General features: G+C 47.1%; 1 protein-coding gene across 5 annotated transcripts in view; it reads left to right on the top strand.

The window, feature by feature from the left end:
• GTF3C2 (general transcription factor IIIC subunit 2) overlaps window positions 1-18,769 on the top strand; it is a 357,778-nt gene that overhangs the window by 224,680 nt on the left and 114,329 nt on the right. The gene's annotated exons all lie outside the window — the stretch shown is intronic.

Raw genomic sequence — 18,769 nt, 5'->3', positions numbered from 1 at the left:
GCCTCTGGACTAAGCTTCCTTGATGGACTTTACCATCAAGACGGTGTTTTTGGTGGCGATTACATCCACCTGGAGAGTGTTGAAATTTTAGGCTTTGTGCTGCAGAGATCCTTTTCTTAGAAACATAGAAATATGATAGCAGATAAAGGCCAAATAGCCCATCTAGTCTATCCATCCACTATCTTCTTCTCTACCTAAGAGATCCCACTTGCCTGTCCCATGCATTTTTTAAATGTAGACACAGTCTTTGTCTCCACCATCTACCACTCTTTCTTTAAAAAACCTTTTTCTAAGATTTCTCCTGAGCCTATCGCCTTTTAACTTCATCCTATGCCCTCTCGTTTCAGAGCTTCTTTTCAAATGAAAGAGACTCGCCTTGTGCGCATTTATGCCATATAGATATTTAAACATCTCTATCATTTCTCCCCTCTCCCTCCTTTCATCCAAAGTATACTTATTGAGATCTTTAAGTCTGTCCCCATACGCCTTATGATAGAGACCACACACCATTTTAGTAGCCTTCCTCTGGACCAACTCTATCCTTTTAATATCATTTTCAAGATTTGGTCTTCAGAATTGAACACAATATTCTAAACAAGGGCTCACCAGAGTCTTATACAGGGGCTTCAATACCTCCTTTTTCCTACTGGCCATTCCTCTCCCTATGCGCACCATACCATCCTTCTAGCTTTTGCTGTCACCTTAGCATCATCGCATACCATCACTTCCAAGACCCGCTCCTCTTTTATGCACAAAAGTTATTTACCCTGTAAACTAGTGGTCTCAGACTCAAACTCTTTGCAGGGCCACATTTTGGATTTGAATGTACTTAGAGGGCCTCAGAAAAAAAATAGTTAATGTCGTGCCTAACGAACCTTCTGTACTTCTTTGAGGGAATAAGCAGTCGGGTGGACAATGGGGAACCCATAGACATCATCTGTGCGGCAGAGTTAGGTCCAGGGAGGAGTGTGAGGACCTACAAAGGGACCTGGACAAACTGGAAGACTGGGCAAACAAATGGCAAATGCGCTTTAATGTGGAAAAATGCAAGGTCATGCATATAGGGAAAAAGAACCCATTGTTCAACTACAAATTGGGGGGGGGCATTGTTGGGAGACAGCAGTCTTGAGAGAGACTTAGGTGTGATGGTGGATAAATCACTGAAGCCATCTGCACAGTGAGCAGCAGCCTCAAAAAAAGCCAACAGGATGCTGGGCATCATAAAGAGGGGCATAACAACCAGGACACGGGAAGTCATCATGCCATTGTATCGAGCGATGGTGCGTCCACATCTGGAATACTGCGTTCAATATTGGTCGCAGTACCTCAAGAAGGACATGGCAGTACTTGAGAGAGTCCAAAGGAGAGCAACGAAACTGGTAAGAGGGCTGGAACACTGCCCATACGCTGAGAGGTTGGATAGGCTGGGGCTCTTCTCTCTGGAAAAAAGGAGGCTCAGGGGAGATATGATAGAGACCTTCAAAATCATGAGGGGCATAGAGAGGGTGGATAGGGACAGATTCTTCAGGCTGAAGGGGACAACAGGTACGAGGGGGCATTCGGAGAAACTGAAGGGAGATAGGTTCAAAACAAATGCAAGGAAGTTTTTTTTCACGCAAAGGGTCGTGGACACTTGGAATACGCTACCGGAGGAAGTGATCAGCAGAGTACGGTACAGGGATTCAAACAGGGATTGGACGAATTCCTGAGGGATAAAGGGATCGTGGGATACTGAGGGAGGAGCTGGGATGTAACACAAGTATAGAAAGCTAACCAGGTAATAAGTATAGAAACCCAACCAGGTCGTGCATGCGCAAGACCAGAGGGTTAGGACTTCGATGGGAAGATAGGACTTCAATGAGAAACCAAGGTGGCAAGGGAGCCCCTTCTGATGATTCAGACAGGTCGTGACCTGTTTGGGCCGCCGCGGGAGCGGACTGCCGGGCAGGATGGACCTATGGTCTGACCCGGCGGAGGCACTGCTTATGTTCTTATGTTCTTATTTACCTCGATTTTCAAAAGGCTTTCGACAAGGTGCCACATGAAAGGCTGCTTAGGAAGCTGTGGAACCATGGGGTGGGAGGGGATGTGCACAGATGGATCAAGCACTGGTTGTCGGGTAGACTGCAGAGGGTCGGAGTGAAGGGCCAATATTCTGACTGGCGGGGAGTCACAAGCGGTGTGCCACAGGGATCGGTGCTGGGGCCGTTACTCTTCAACATATTTATCAATGACCTGGAAAAGGAGGCAAAGTGCGAGGTTATAAAATTTGCAGGCGATACCAAACTGTGTGGCAGAGATAGGTCCAGGGAGGAGTGTGAGGACCTGCAAAGGGACCTGGACAAGCTGGAAGACTGGGCAAACAAATGGCAAATGCGGTTTAACGTGGAAAAATGCAAGGTCATGCATATAGGGAAAAAGAACCCGTTGTTCAACTACAAATTGGGGGGGGGCATTGTTGGGAGACAGCAGACTTGAGAGAGACTTGGGTGTGCTGGTGGATGCATCACTGAAGCCATCTGCACAGTGCGCAGCAGCCTCGAAAAAAGCCAACAGGATGCTGGGCATCATAAAGAGGGGCATAACAACCAGGACGCGGGAAGTCATCATGCCATTGTATCGAGCGATGGTGCGTCCACATCTGGAATACTGCGTTCAGTATTGGTCGCCGCACCTCAAGAAGGACATGGCGGTACTTGAGAGAGTCCAAAGGAGAGCAACGAAACTGGTAAAAGGGCTGGAACACTGCCCATACGCCGAGAGGTTGGATAGGCTGGGGCTCTTCTCTCTGGAAAAAAGTAGGCTCAGGGGAGATATGATAGAGACCTTCAAGATCATGAGGGGTATAGAGAGGGTGGATAGGGACAGATTCTTCAGACTGAAGGGGACAACAAGTACGAGGGGGCATTCAGAGAAACTGAAGGGAGATAGGTTCAAAACAAATGCAAGGAAGTTTTTTTTCACCCAAAGGGTCGTGGACACTTGGAATGCGCTACCGGAGGAAGTGATCAGGCAGAGTACGGTACAGGGATTCAAACAGGGATTGGACGGATTCCTGAGGGATAAAGGGATCGTGGGATACTGAGGGAGGAGCTGGGATGTAACACAAGTATAGAAAGCTAACCAGGTAATAAGTATAGAAACCCAACCAGGTCGTGCATGTGCAAGACCGGAGGGTTAGGACTTCGATGGGAAGATAGGACTTCAATGAGAAACCAAGGTGGCAAGGGAGCCCCTTCTGGTGATTCAGACAGGTCGTGACCTGTTTGGGCCGCCGCAGGAGCGGACTGCTGGGCAGGATGGACCTATGGTCTGACCCGGCGGAGGCACTGCTTATGTTCTTATGTCTTATTAAAGAAATGACAATTTTGCATGAGGTAAAACTCGTTATAGTTTGTAAATCTTTACTTTTGGCTAAGTCTTAATAATATTGTAATTTATAACTAAAGAGATGTATGATCTTGATACTGTTTTATGTTACTTTTGTGAATATGATAAACATACCGAGGGCCAGAGAGCAGGGCAGCCGAGAGAAGTTGGGAAGCAGGAGAAGGAGGAGAATCAGCTGAGGAGGGAGACAGAACGGAGTGAGAAGGAGCAAGGCAGGAAAAGGCAGGTGAGAGGGGCAGCGTCAAGAGGTAGCGCCACCCACCCCTCTGACGTCAGCGAAACTTGGATCCAGAGCACCCCTTAAAAGGGGAGGGGCCAACGCCGAGTACACCACAGCAGCCAGAGCGCAAGGCAGCCAAGAGAAGTTGGGAGGCAGGAGAAGGAGGAGAATCAGCTGAGGAGGGAGACAGAACAGAGTGAGAAGGAGCAAGGCAGGAAAAGGCAAGTGAAAGGAGCAGTGACGAGAGATAGCGCCACCTACCCCTCTGACGTCAGCAAAACTCGGATCCGGAGCTCCCCCTTAAAATGGGAGGGTCCAACAGCACTCAGCAGTTCGACATGCGTCGAAGGTGAGTGTTAAAGGCGCTTGCCTTAGAGAGAGCGCTTTTTGAAAGGCCTTAAGGAGGGATGAGTCACTGCAAAGAGGAGCAGAGGTCGACCACAGCAGACAGAGGACACACAAGCAGGCCTGGGTACCAGCAGGATCTCTGAGAATGCTACCCTAAGCGTTCTGGTCTTCAGCTTCCTTGCTAACATCTGGAACTGGTCCTTCAGTACTTCCCTTCTATAGTTCCTGTTGCTCACGTTGTTTGTTCCCACATGGATCACCACCGTCGTATCTTCCTCTTCCATGCTGTCGATGCGGCTCAATATATCTTGGCCACCAGCCGATCCTGTCTTCCTCCAGCTATGTGGCTGTTGACCACAGCAGACAGAGGATAGATTCCATACAAACGTAAGGAAGTTCTTCACCTAGAGAGTAGTAGAAAACTGGAACACTCTTCCGGAGGCTGTTATAGGGGAAAACACCCTCCAGGGATTCAAGACAAAAACAAGTTACTGCTGAACCAGAACGTACGCAGGTAAGGCTAATCTCAGTTAGGTTACTAGTCTTTGACTTAAGGGCCGTCATGTGAGTGGACTGCTGGGCACGATGGACAGCTGGTCTGATCCTGCAGCGGCAATTCTTATGTTCTCATGGATCATCCCACTAACTAGTTTCACACCTGAGTTCCTCACCTCCCTTTCAAGTATACTTAATCAAATAGAACGCTGGATGCTATCCTACAGACTAAAGCTAAACCCTGATAAAACAAAATTTTTTCTAGCTACCCCCAATGACAAAATCAAAGACGCCACAATTCAAGTGAAAGGATCTCCTTTCCCCCTCGAACAAACCTTAAAAATACTGGGAGTCACATTAGAATAACACCTATCCCTGGAGAAACACACAGATATCACAGTCAGGAAAAGCATCTCGATGCTCTGGAAACTCCGCACCATTAAAAAATACTTTGACGAGACCTCTTTTCGCCTGCTAGTACAATCCTTCATCCTTAGCATCCTGGACTACTGCAATATCATTTACCTGAGTTCCACAAAGAAAACCATAAGGAGACTTAAAATGATCCAGAACACCGCTGTCCGCCTCATATTCGGCCTGAATAAATGGGAACACGTCACCCCTTTTTACCACAAACTTCATTGGTTACCATTAGAATCCAGAGTCCTATTCAAATTTGCCTGCTTCTATTACAAAACAGTATTTGGTTTATCCCCTAACTACATGAACCCTCACTTCTATCTGAACCATAACAACAAGCACTCCCGCAGAATCCATCTGTTCGCCTTCCCCTCACTAAAACTATGACACTCCAAAATATTCTTTGACAAAACCCTCGCCTTCCAGGCCGCCAAACTGAACACATGGCTAGCCCAAATGGTCCTCGAGGCCCCCATCTACCTCGGATTTAGAAAATTACTTAAAACTCATCTATTCAATGGACACGACCCTTAATCGCCCCCCTCAACGAACCGAAATCTATAACTCCCCCTCTTTCTGTACTCCCCCAACCTACATTCCCCACATTCCTCCTCCTTGACCTACTCCTTCCAACCTCAACTACTTCGTTGCTTGCAACTTTGTTCAATTGTCATGAACCACTTGTAACTTGACTAACAAATGTGAATCGCCTAGAACTCCCTGGGTATGGCAGTATACAAAAATAAAGTTATTATTATTATTATCAACATACAACATTTTGTATTGTGTCATTGGACATATCTGGAGCATTCAATTTGGTTGATCTTCATAAATTACTGAAATGAACGCTGTTGTTATTAATTGGTTTGAAACATACCTTATAGATCGCTCTTTCAAGATGAGAAATGGTTGTAAGAATAAGAACTCAGGAGAATAATCAGCTTAGGTCCAGAGTGCCCCAGGGTTCAGCGCTTTCGGCACTATTATTTAATATCTACATGGCTTAGGAGTCGAATATCGAATGTATGCAGACGATATTTTCTTTTCTCCAGTAAGTGGGATATAAATTTGGAAAATTTATTGAGCAATTATACGTGTATAATTGAGGAGTGGATGGGAGAACAAGGTCTGAAACTAAATGTGGACAAAACTGAAATATTGTTTGTAGGAAAGTCTAATGATCAGTGGCCTAAAGAAGTGAAAGTTATTGATGATGTTCTTCCTGTAAATGAGTCTATGACCATTCTAGGTGTAAGGCTTGGTTCTGGTCTTACAATAAAGTTGCAAGTAATTAAGACAGTACAAGAATGTTTTGCACAAATGCATTTGTTACATAGATTAAAACCCATGCTGTCGCCATATGATTTTCATACTGCAAAGCCCTGTACCTTGGAATAACAAAAGCAAGGTGCAGGGCAATGTAGGTAACTCAAAACGAGCCCTGCTCCGCCTTCTCCCTATTGACAGCTGGGAGAGGAGACTTTTCATTTGCCAAGTTTCACCGAGTTTCGGTGAGTTCCAGCAGGAACCAGCCCATGCCGCCAGAGAGAGAGGGAGACCATCGGACCTGCCCGCAGGTCAAACGAACCCCGCTCTGCCTCCTCCCCATTGCCAGCCGGGAGAGGAGATTTTTCGTTCGCCAAGTTTCACTGAGTTTTGGTGAGTTTCAGCGGGAACCAGCCCACACCACCAGGAAGAAAGGGAGACCAGCAAAGGCTCTGCGTAGCGACACCGAGCTAAGACATTGGAAAAGCCACACAAAACGCCGACCAAGACTTACTTTCCTCCCCAGCTGCTAACTCTCCAGCCCGCACATCTCCCTCGAGAGAGCATTACCGTATATCCAATCCAGCTGGGCGTAGAGGTAAGGAACTGCCTTCTTCTTCCTCTTTTCCCCCTCCCCCCATCTCCCACTTCCCTCCGCAAGAAACCCTACCGGACCCTAAATCCTCTATCTCACTAGTCCTTCAGCCCCACTCCAGCTCCCAGACCCATGCCGAACCCCCTTACTCAATACAAGATGGCATCCCTCACAACCAAACTCCTATACGTCCTCTTATTGCTCTCCCTGCTCTCAACAAACTGGAAAACAGCAGGCTATCACTTATCCCCTATTCCAATAGTAACCGCAAAATACAGACAGACCCACCCACCCAAGAAACTTCACCCGAAAAGAAATCTGATAGAATGCACAAGTGCTACCCACGAAAGCATCCCACCCATATGGGAACGAAAACCACCTCCCAATGCAAGGAGGACAGCTCACAAAGCCCCTCCTGCACCCAGAAAACTCCTCCACCCAAAATATATCTCCAACCCCCACAAAAACCATACCTCTATCCCATGTGTGTACATGAACATAATAAAAGACTGGATAGTAAAAGAACAGTTAGGCTGCCTATTCCTAGCCGAAACCTGGCTCTCCTCCGACTCGGACCCATAACAGAATTCTGTCCCAAGGGATACAAACTAGAAACAGTCTGCCAAGAAAAAAAGTGAGGGGGAGGTCTGGCCATCCTTGTAAAAAACAACCTAAATATAGTGGCTAGACAAGCACTCCACCCCCCACTCAGACCTGCTAGCCTGCCAACTCTCCAGTGACTCACTAAAAGCACTATAACCTGCATCCTCTGCTACTTAGCTCCAGGAAAATGGAACGCCACAAAACACGAACTTGAAGATTTCATCTTCCGGAATTCACTAACCTCAACACATAACCTGCTCCTCAGCGCCATAAACCTCCACCTAGAAGACCACACCTTCAAACAAGTCGATGATTAAGCGATTAATCAAAAACATTAAAACTTGGATGGCATACTCTCATACCTCAATGCACTTTCCTATCAAATTCTTTACCTACAACCCACACACGAAAAAGGCCACCAACTTGATATTGCCGCTTACATGTCCCAACACCCCCAGACACCAGACATTCATATCTCCAATGGGGCCCGGCACCCCTCTCTCTGGTCAGACCACTACAAATTCACCTTTAGCATCAACTGGGCACAAAGCACAAACAAACACGAACCCCACAAAACTTCCTTCAAAACCCGGCAAAAAATCGATCCCTCCACATTCTGGGCCATAGTAGACCCCCTCAATCGCCTCCATAGACCCAAATGTATTAATTCGCCAATGGCGCTCCTTGAGCGAAACAACCCTGAACGAGCTAGCCCCAGTAAAGATAAAACACAAACTCTGCAGATCTTCTGCCAAATGGTTCGACACCGAACTTCTACAACTAAAAAGACACTGCAGACACCTCAAAAGAGACTGGGAAAAAAAGAACCAAGAACACACCAAAGTAGCATGGAGAAACCTAATAAAGCAATACAAGGTCAAACTTAAGGAAAAACGAAGAGCTTATTACTCCAAACTTATCAGCACAGAAACCATAGACACAAAGAAACTCTTCCAACTAGTAAAAAATCTCACCGACATTAAGCCATTCCTAGCCACTCAAGGAATCTTCTCTCCGACAGCCACCCAACTAGCAGACTACTTCAAAAACAAGATCACCACAATCGGAACCTCCTTCAACAACTCACCAACCCACCTCAATGAGAATTTAATAAACCCTACAATAGATGACGCCACTGCAGCTGACAGGTACTGGACCAACTTCCCTGTGGTACAATGGTCGGATATGAACCGACTCTACAAAAAATATAGTCAAGCATCATGCGACCTGAACAATTGCCCCTCATATCTGCTAACAAATGCCTCCCCCAAATTTGGAGCTAGCCTCATGCAATGGATTCAAACTACACTCACGGAAGGTCAATTCCCACAAGACCAAAGAGAAATCATAATCACCTCAATACTGAAAGACCACAAAGGCCCAATAGATACCCCTTCCAACTACAGACCCATCGCCTCAATTCCATTATATGTCAAACTAATAGAAGATCTGGTTGAACAATACCTCTCCAGTTACCTTGAAGACCACAACCTACCCCACCCCACACAATCAGGGTTCAGATCCAACCACAGTACAGAGAAACTGCTAGTATCCCTACTAGATATAGCCCGGCAGCACCTTAGCAAAGGAAGAAGGATGCTGATAATTCAACTCGACCTCTCTGCCGCATTTGACCTGGTTGACCACACCATACTTCTTCAGATATTAGAAGCAATAGGGATCTCAGGCGGGGTATACAATTGGTTCCAATGATTCCTCAAAACAAGAGCATACAGAGTAAAAACAAAAGATTTTATATCGGACCCTTTGACCAACCCCTGCAGAGTACCTCAAGGGTCACCACTGTCACCCATGCTCTTCAACCTCTTCATAGCCTCCCTTGGTACCATTCTAGACAACCTAGAAGTAACTTCATTCAGCTACGCAGACGACATAACCATACTCCTCCCCTTCGACTCACAAGACCCCACTACAACAGACAACCTGGAAAAAACACTAGAAGCAGTGGAAAAATGGATGATAGACCACAAACTGAAGCTCAACCCAGACAAAACAAAATTTCTATTGCTTGAAAAGGACAAAAACCCTTCTATAACCGAACTAGAAATAAATGCCACCAAATATCCCATACAGCCCGTTCTCAAACTCCTAGGAGTAACAATAGATAAATGCTGCACCCTTCAGGTTCAAATCAACAAAACCACACAAAAAGCATTTTTTACCATGCGCAACCTACGCAAAATAAGAAAATTCTTCGACAGAGAACAATATAGACTCATAGTCCAATCCCTAGTCCTAAGTCTAATGGACTACTGCAATATCCTTACTGCAATATCCTCTACCTACCTTGCCCCACCTACTTAATAAAACAATTACAGACCGTACAGAACACAGCCCTCAGACTGATCTATTCTCTTGGAAAATTTGACCACATCACCAACGCCTACCTAGATTCACACTGGCTACCTATACAAGCTCGCAATCAATTCTAACTATTCTGCCTATTATTCAAAGCATTAAACGGAACGGCACCCATCCACCTAAACAACCGCCTAAACCGGAACCTCTCATCCAGACAAAGGAGAACCCAGTCCCCATTCTCCTACCCCCCTTTCAAAGGAACGAAGCACAAAAAGATGTATGATCACCTACTAGCAACACAGGCAGCAAAATTGGACCCCTCCATCACCAACCTGCTAACAGCAATAACTGACCTCAAAACTTTCCGAAAAGAAATCAAAACCCTACTATTCAAAAAATTCATCCAGATATCCTAACCCCCCTTTCCATTCCCCTTTGCTATTCTCCCCTCTCCCTCTCCCTACCTGTAATTTCCCCCTAAGACTCAACAATGTAACCAGCATCCACTCTGCAACTATCTCGAAAATTTCCAGCTCCTTCTGACGTTCTCCTCTTTTTTCCACTTATCTTGTTACCTCTCCTCAAAATTGAATTATGTAATCAGCTCCATTAATTGTAATCTTCCTGGAAATGTCCAATTATCTTTTGATGTAATCCACTTAGAACTGCAAGGTACAGGCGGAATAGAAGTCAGTAATGTGATGTAATGATATTTGGATTGTTGAAATATGACCATATTTCGCCCTATCTCCAACAGCTGCACTGGTTACCAGTTGTTTGCAGAATCTTAAATAATAAAATGCTAGCCCGCGCATGCGCAGTAGCGAAACGTGTTCCCTGATCCCTTTTCTGTCGGGATATGGCCGCATGACTGCGCATGCGCTAGATGGCGCGTTGAGGAGTCATAATGAAGACCTGGAAGAGTGAAGGAAGCCTCACACTGAGCAAAAGTATTTACACTGTGCAACGAGCCTCTGCAACGGTCCCGGGTTCCTCTCAGCCCACCCTTCTCGTGGTCTGGCCGGCTACCTTAGTCCTTTGCCGCCGCCGCCACCCCCTTCCCTTCCCGTGGTCGACAAAACTCTTGCCTCCAGCAGCCGCCGCAGCACTGTAAACACGCTGCTTCGCGGCCTCTACTGCCTTCATTTGCTCTTCCGTTTCTCTGATGATGTCATCAGGGACACGGAAGAGCAAATCGGGGCAGTAGAGGCCGCTAGTGTTTACAGTGCTGCGGCGGCTGCTGGAGGCAAGAGGTTTGTCGACCGCGGGAAGGGAAGGGGGTGGTGGCGGCGGCGGCAAGGGACTAGGGGAGCTGGCCAGACCGCGAGAAGAGAAAATCGCGTGAGCCACGAAGAGACAGGGAGGAACTGGGAAGAAGGAAGAGGGAAAGGGGCCTGCTTTGGGGTAAGGGTGTGCTTGGAGGCACACAGCTTTGCTTGGGGGGCAACGGAGAGACAGGGAGGAACTGGAGCTGGAGATGGAAAGGGGCTTGCTTTGGGGTAAGGGTGTGTTTGGAGGCACACAGCTTTGCTTGGGGGGGAGACAGAAGGGGGGCCACAGAAAGACAGGGAGGAACTGGAGCTGGAGAGGGAAAGGGGCCTGCTTTGGGGAAGGGCTGTGCTTGGAGGCACACAGCTTTGCTTGGGGGGGAGACAGAAGGGGGACCACAGAGAGACAGGGAGGAACTGGAGCGGGAGAGGGAAAGGGGCCTGCTTTGGGGGAGGGGTGTGCTTGGAGGCAGACAGCTTTGCTTGGGGGGGGGGAGACGGAAGGGGGGGCCACGGAGACACAGTCAGGGAGGAACTGGAGGGCCAGAGGGAAAAGGGGTCTGCTTTGGGTGAGGGGTGTGCTGGAAGGTAGATAGCTTTGCTTGGGGGGGAGACAAAATGGGGGGTCACGGAGAGACAGTCAGGGAGGAATTGGAGGGGTAGAGGGAAAGGGGGCTGCGTCGGGGGAGGGGTGTGCTGGGAGGCAGATCATTTTGCTTAGGGGGGAATACAGAAGGGGGGCTACGGAGAGACAGTTAGGGAGGGAACTGGAGGGGGAGAGGGAAAGGGGGCTGCTTTCTAGCACCCGTTAATGTAACGGGCTTAAAGACTAGTACAATATAAAGCGGTAATGATCTGTCACCAATTCTTGTATGTTTCTTCAGAATTGTTTAAAAATGATATGCTTAGTTATTTACCAAGTAGAACATTACGTTCTGAGAATTTAGCTTTACTGAAAATGAATGCTAACCCAAGGTTCATGGAGACTTGTAAAATGACTTTCTGTTGTGCAGGAGTTAAAATATGGAACTCCCTTTTGGGCCAAATTGTCTTGAAAGGGGATTGTTTAGAAAATTGCTAAAGACACAATTATTTGTAGACACCTTTTTCTAGTCAGTAATCTTCTCTGGCTTAGCTGAAGAATTATTCATGATCTTTTTGTTTACGCTTTTGCTGCTATTTTGCAGATATGTTTTTAGCATTGTTTGTTTTATTATGTACTTTTATAATTTATGTATGTAAACCATTTAGGGCTCCTTTTACAAAGGTGCGCTAGCGGTTTAACGCACGTTATACCGCGCGCTAAACCGCCAGCCGCACTAGCTGCTACCGCCTCCTCTTGAGCAGACGGTAGTTTTTAGGCCAGTGCGGGGGTTAGCGTGTGGTGAAAAGTCACACGCGTTGACCCCGCTAGCACGGCTTAATAAAAGGAGCCCTTAATTTTAAACGGTATATACATTTTTAACATAAATAAATAGATGTGGCAGCCAAACAGGATCTTCAGTTTTTGATGGTAAGTTCATCTGTCCCACCCTAAACTTGAGAGACTGCTCTGAAATGTCCTACAGGTTCTGAATGGAGTGTCTGTCATAGTAAAGGGAAAGATTAGGTTCTTACCTCGGTAATCTTCTTTCTAATAGACATACACTCCATTCCTGAAGCCCACCCTGTCAGCTGTGAATTTGCTTGCTTCCTGCCTCAATAAGACCTGACAATTCAGACATCATGACAAAACTAGGGGCAGTAGCTATTGTGTTATATTATCCAGGGGGGAATCTATAGATATCTCCCACACTCTTAGTGCAGGTTGTGTTCAAGTTGGTGACTTGTTTGTTTTTCACCTTGTTATGACGCTTTCGAACTATGACTGTTCTTATAAGAACAATACGAAGAGCATTCCCCCTCCCATTTTTCCCTTTTATGTTCCTTTACTCTCTATATTGTAGTTCATGTCCCCCTTTCTTCCAGTGACTGTACATCTCTTCAGTCTGTCTTTGTACACTAATCCACCCCAGTAATGTTTTACTTACTAATTTTATGATTTTACTGTTATTTTAAACTTAATGTATTTTTACTTTATTTTGATTTATGTACACCGCCTAGAAATCTGATTAGGCGGTATAAAAAATTATTTAAATAAACTTGTAAACTTGGATCTGTTTTGTGTTTGCTGATGTGTTTCATGATATGAGCAGACATATTTCTTGGGGAAAGGCCCTGTACCCCTTCCTCTTCTGTTTCCTTTCCAGGACTGACTGTCTACTTTGTTACACACTGAGAAGTTGAAGGACAGCCCAGAGGTAAGGGAGAAGGAGCAAAAAAAAAAAGAATGCAAATGAAGTTCCCTACAAGAGTTCTTGCAAGAAGAGGTTAACTACCCGCAGGTTCAGGAATAGTATATGTCTACTAGAGAGAAGATTATCGAGGTAAGAAGTGAATTTTCCTTATGCTTATCATGATATCCGGTTTTGCTTTTTTCTTTTTTCTTCTTTTGTTTTGCAGATTCGGATGCTGCAGGGCAGGGGCAGGAGAGGCAGTGAGGGAGGAAGCCAGAATCAGGCAGGAAGACCCGGGGTCGCGGTGAGAGGTAGCTCCGCCCCCCCACCGCGTCACAGGTCGCATCGGCGCCCGGGCTCCCCTTTAAGTAGAAGGGAAGCCAGGGCACGAGGCAGACCTCGGCGGTTTTTCTTTTTTCTTCTTTTGTTTTGCAGATTCGGCTACTGCAGGGCAGGGGCAGGAGAGGCAGTGAGGGAGGAAGCCAGAATCAGGCAGGAAGACCCGGGGTCGCGGCGAGAGGTAGCTCCGCCCCCCCACCGCATCACAGGTCGCATCGGCGCCCGGTCTCCCCTTTAAGTAGAAGGGAGCCAACGGCGCCCAGCTGTTCTGCGCGCGGAAAAGGCGCTCGCCTTAGCAACAGCGCCTTTGCGAAGGAGCCCAGGCAGCCCAGCAGCAAATCTAACTTCTAACCTCAAAAACTTCTAAAAAAAAAAAAATACTTTTCTTCTCTTCTCACTCTTTCTTTCTCTCTACTTTTTCAGCTAGCTCCCCTGGGTTCCTGTAGCCTCCATTCCTGTAGCCTCGGTGATTGGGAGTGGTGCCTGGCGTGCACCGTGCCCTTGAGTAAGGTCCAGGCTTTTTCTACGGACTCCATCTTCCTTGCGGTGTCGTTGAGTTTCTTTCCCACCATTTTCCTCAAGGCATCATAATTCCCTTTTTTGAAGTTTAGTGCTGTTGTTGTAGTTCTTTTTCACCTTTGATGATCCAATTTCTAGCCTGTACTGGATCGTGTTATGATCGCTGTTTCCTAGTGGGGCTAGTACCACCACCTCTTTAGCGGGTCCCCCATGTCCGGTGAAGATTAGATCAAGAGTGGCATCTCCCCGTGTTGATTCCGTGACCAGTTGTTCCATGAAACAGTCCCTCGTGACCTCCAGGAATTTGGTCTCCCTCATGCAGTTTGAGTGCCCTATACTCCAGTCTATTCCCGAGTAGTTGAAGTCCCCCATCACCACCACACTTCCACTTTTGCATACCTGCCCCAGTTCAGCCTCCAGATCCTGGTCGATTTCTTCCGTCTGTCCCGGTGGTCGATAGTACAGACCCAATTTTATGTCTGCTTCAGTTCCTCCGGATAGCTTAACCCATAGTGATTCCAAGTCATCCGCCCTTGCTGTTGTTTCTATCCTGGTTGAATGTATGGAATCCCTTATATATAGCTCTATTTCTCCACCTTTTTTGTGTGGCCTATCTCTCCTGTAGAGTTTGAACCCTGGTAAAGCCACATCCCATTTATTGTCATCAGCCCACCACGTTTCTGTGACTCCGATTATGTCTAGGCCCTTTTTGTTGGCTAAGACTTCCAACTCTCCCATTTTAGCCCTTAGGCTCCTAGCATTTGTGTATAGGCAACGTAAGTCCCGGTTGTTTGCCTCTCTTGCTGGTTCCCCTCGTGGTTTGGCTCTCCTGGCGACCCCCTCGTGAGTTGCCAGTCCCCACGCCTCGTCTCGGTCATCCTCCTCCTGTGGTGTGTCTGTTTCGTCCTCAGCCTGTTTCCCCATTTTTGGTTGTCCTTTTGGATTCCGTTGTTCTCTGTTAGTCCTGTTTGCCAATTTCATTTGTGCCCTAGACCCCTGCAAATTGACCTTTGGTCCTTCTTCAAAAAATTCCCACTCAGTCCTGAGCCCTCCTTTACAGTGTCTTTGTTCAATGTCCTTGGCCCTGGGCATCTGCATTGTGTCCTTAGGTCCTTGTCCCAAAATTTCCCACTCAGTCCCGATCCCTTTTTTACAATGTCCTTGCCCCTGGGCCCCTGTATTGCATCCTTAGGTCCTTTTTCCAAAAATGTACACTCAGTCCCGAGCCCTCTTTTACAATGTCCTTGCTCAGTATCCTTATTTGATATTTTTGTCCGATGTGTCAGATCGACTGTCGACTCTCCCCTCTTCCTCAGTTTAAAGCCAAATCTATGGCGCTCTGGACGTTGCATGCCAGCATTCTTGTCCCAGTTGTGCTCAGGTGCAGTCCGTCTCTCCTGTAGAGCTTATTTTTCCCCAAGAACGTTGTCCAGTTCCGAACAAAAAGGAAACCCTCCTCTTCGCACCATCTCCTGAGCCATCCGTTTATTGCTTGTAGTTCACTCTGCCTCCTTGTGTCCGCTCTCGGTACTGGCAGGATCTCTGAGAAGGCTATCTTCCTTGCCCTCAGTTTCCTCCCCAGGATCCTGAACTGATCAGTTAGTGCAGTCCTGTTGTAGCTCCTCCTGCTGACGTCGTTGGTTCCCACATGGATTACTACAGCTGTCTCCTCCGTCTCGGCCCCTTCCAGGATCCTCTCAATTCTGTCGATGACATCCTTCGTTCTTGCCCCTGGGAGACATGTCACTAGTTGGTCCTCTCTCCCTCCAGCTATGTGACTGTCCACTCCTCTCAGGATTGAGTCTCCTACTACGATAGCAGATCTCCCCTTCCTCAGCTGTCTCTTTGGTCTCAGGTCTGAGTCAGTGGTGCAGTCCTCTAGTCCTTCCTCCGGGTTCTGTTGGGTCTCCTCCTCATCTGTCTGTCCAGATTCTCTGCAAGGTCCTACTCCCGTGGTGTCTGGTGGATTAGGTCGTCTAACTGTTGGTTCTTCCCTGAAGTGTTGGTGGTCCTGTGCCTCCACCATCCTGCAGGCCTCCTCGATGAATTTCTCAAGCTCTCTAACTTGTTCCTTGATGTGGTCCTCTCTGGCGTTGTCCTCGGTTGTCCAGCACTGTTCCTCCATGGTGCACAGTCCCTCCATTTCTTGTACTCGAACCTGCAGTCTCCCGACCTCCTTCTTCAGGCTATCCAGTTCCTGACATCGATTGCATATGTACGCCTGCCTCCCGAAGGGGTGGTAGTCATACATATGACACTCGATGCAGAATACTGGGTAGCTCCCCTGGGTTCCTGTAGCCTCCATTCCTGTAGCCTCGGTGATTGGGAGTGGTGCCTGGCGTGCAGCTAGTTGGCGTGCACAAAACCTGTGTGTCCCCAAGTTCAGGAAAGGGTGCAAAAAAAATAGAACAAAAAACTCAGTGTGGATAACAAATGCAGTAAAAAGGGCGATAAGTGACAAGAAGGCATCATTCAAAAAATGGAAAAAGGACAAATCAGAGGACAACCAAAAGGAGCACAAAAAACATCAAAAGGAATGTCACCGAGTGGTTAGGAAAGCAAAAAGAGAATATGAAGAGAGACTGACGGGGGAAGCAACAAACTTCAAATCATTTTTCAGGTACGTCAAGGGGAAGCAACCAGCAAGGGAGGAAGTGGGACCCTTGGATGATGGAGACAGAAAGGGAGTGGTAAAAGAGGAAAAGGAGATAGCTGACAGGCTAAATGAGTTCTTCACTTCAGTCTTCACGAGGGAGGACACAACCAACATTCCGGAACCCGAGGAGATCGTAAAAGGAGAGCAGGATGAAAATCTGGTCCAACTAGAGGTAAGCAAAGTGCATGTCCTCAGGCAGATAGACAGGCTAAAGAGCAACAAATCACCAGGTCCGGACGGCATTCACCCAAGGGTACTCAAGGAACTAAGGAACGAAATAGCTGAGCCACTTAGACAAATATGCAACCTATCCTTAAAAACTGGAGAGATTCCGGAAGACTGGAAAATAGCAAATGTCACGCCCATCTTCAAGAAAGGTTCAAGGGGAGACCCAGGAAACTACAGGCCGGTGAGCTTGACCTCGGTCCCGGGAAAGATGATGGAAGCGCTGATTAAAAACTGCATCTGGGAACACATCGAAAACACTGGGCAGCTAAAGCCGAGCCAGCATGGCTTCTGCAAGGGCAGGTCATGCCTCACTAACTTATTATACTTCTTTGAGGGGGTGAACAGCCAGGTGGATAAAGGGGAATCTATAGACATCATTTACCTTGACTTCCAAAAAGCCTTCGACAAGGTACCACATGAAAGACTGCTAAGGAAGCTATGGAACCACGGGGTGCAAGGGGAGGTCCACCGATGGATCAAAAACTGGCTGGCGGACAGGAAACAGAGGGTTGGAATAAAGGGCCATTACTCAGACTGGCAATGGGTCACGAGCGGAGTTCCGCAGGGGTCGGTGCTGGGAGGACCGCTCCTGTTCAATATATTTATTAACGACCTGGAAGCAGGAACAAAATGTGAGGTTATTAAATTTGCGGATGACACCAAATTATACAGCAGGGTTGAAAGCAAGGAGGACTGCAAAAATCTCCAAAAAGATCTGACAGCGCTGGAAGAGTGGGCCAAAAAGTGGCAAATGAGCTTCAACATAGGGAAATGCAAGGTCATGCATGTAGGGAAAAAGAACCCGATGTTCACTTACAAAATGGGGGGATCACCGCTAGGGGTGAGTAACCTTGAAAGAGACCTGGGAGTGATGGTAGACACATCATTGAAGGCGTCGGCGCAGTGCGCCACAGCCTCAAGGAAGGCAAACAGAATGTTGGGCATCATTAAGAAGGGTATCACAACCAGGACGAAGGAAGTCATCCTGCCACTGTATCGTGCAATGGTGCGCCCGCACTTGGAGTACTGTGTCCAGTACTGGTCGCCGTACCTCAAGAAGGACATGGCGGTACTTGAGAGAGTCCAGAAAAGAGCAACTAAGCTAATAAAGGGTATGGAAGACCTCTCATATACTGACAAACTGAAGAAGCTGGGGCTTTTCTCCCTGGAAAAGCGGAGACTTAGAGGAGACATGATAGAAACCTTCAAGATCATGAAGGGCATAGAAAGGGTAGACAGGGACAGATTTTTCAAATTACGGGGAACCACAAGTACAGGGAGGCACTCAGAGAAATTGAAAGGGGAAAGGTTTAGAACAAACGCCAGGAAGTTCTTTTTCACTCAGAGGGTGGTGGATACATGGAACGCGCTACCGGAGGATGTGATAAGCAGGAGCACGCTACAGGGCTTCAAAGAGGGTCTGGACAGGTACCTGGAGGACAAAGGGATTGAGGGGTACAGATAGGAGTAGAGGTAGGTAATAGGGATAGGATTAGAGGATTAGAGGCAGTTACAAAATTAGTCAGGGACACTGTTCAGGCAATTAGGCCTGATGAGCCCCCGCGAGAGCGGACTGCTGGGCAGGATGGACCTCTGGTCTGACTTAGCGGAGGCAACTTCTTATGTTCACCACTACCAGCCTTGCTGAAAACTATAATGTTTTAATTCTTTATTGTTGTAACTATTTTGGAAATGATCCTGCTCTTTTATAGTGGATTGGTAAAATATTTCTCCTGAATAAAATGAAAAATGTGTGTGGTAAATTTTAATAGATTTGTGGTATATTTTAATAGATTTATTTCCTAGTCAAAATACTCCCTCTTT

The sequence above is a fragment of the Geotrypetes seraphini genome, chromosome 3, assembly GCF_902459505.1.
Source record: "Geotrypetes seraphini chromosome 3, aGeoSer1.1, whole genome shotgun sequence".
NCBI lineage: Eukaryota > Metazoa > Chordata > Amphibia > Gymnophiona > Dermophiidae > Geotrypetes > Geotrypetes seraphini.
The sequence above is the reverse complement of the archived record's forward strand: the minus strand, read 5'-3'. Positions and strand labels throughout refer to the sequence as shown.